General features: G+C 28.0%; 1 non-coding gene across 1 annotated transcript; it reads left to right on the top strand.

Moving 5' to 3' along the window:
- Positions 1 to 72, top strand: TRNAG-UCC (transfer RNA glycine (anticodon UCC)). The gene has a single exon. It is a non-coding gene; the product is annotated as a tRNA-Gly (tRNA).
- Positions 73 to 611: the final 539 nt, after the last annotated feature.

Raw genomic sequence — 611 nt, forward strand, 5'->3', positions numbered from 1 at the left:
GCGATGGTGGTGTAATGGTGAGCATAGTTGCCTTCCAAGCAGCTGATCCGGGTTCGATTCCCGGCCATCGCACTTGTTTTTTTTTTTTCACTCTACGCATATCTTTGTTTAAAATATTTTTTATTTAAGTGTTAATTAAATGTATTTAATCCTGCTTTTTCTCTAATAAAACTTGGTCTAACTAAAGCAAAATAAAGAGAAAAGCCTTTTTTTCAAATAACATACACAGGAAAATCTCAGATCATATATAATGACCATTTCATTATATATAAACAGAATTTTTCTTCATCCATTATGAAGAAAAATTCTGTTTTTTCTCTTCAAATCTCTGGTATTCAGGTTACTTTGATAGTATTACTAAATTACAGAGTGTTTAAATCAAGTTTAGTACATAAAAATCTTAGAAAACAGTTTCTTTGTAACATCCTTGTATAACTGTTTTATGAATTCACTTATACCAATAATTCGTAATTCATTTGTTACTAGATTGTGGATGAGCTAAAAAACTGGTTCTATTTTTCTTTCATGTTGGTTTCTTACTTATCTAGCACATATATATATATATATATGTATTATTTTGTTAAAATCAATTCTTTTAATAACTGTACTCC

The sequence above is a fragment of the Lycorma delicatula genome, chromosome 6 (genome assembly GCF_047948215.1).
Source record: "Lycorma delicatula isolate Av1 chromosome 6, ASM4794821v1, whole genome shotgun sequence".
In the NCBI taxonomy this organism is placed as follows: Eukaryota; Metazoa; Arthropoda; class Insecta; order Hemiptera; family Fulgoridae; genus Lycorma; species Lycorma delicatula.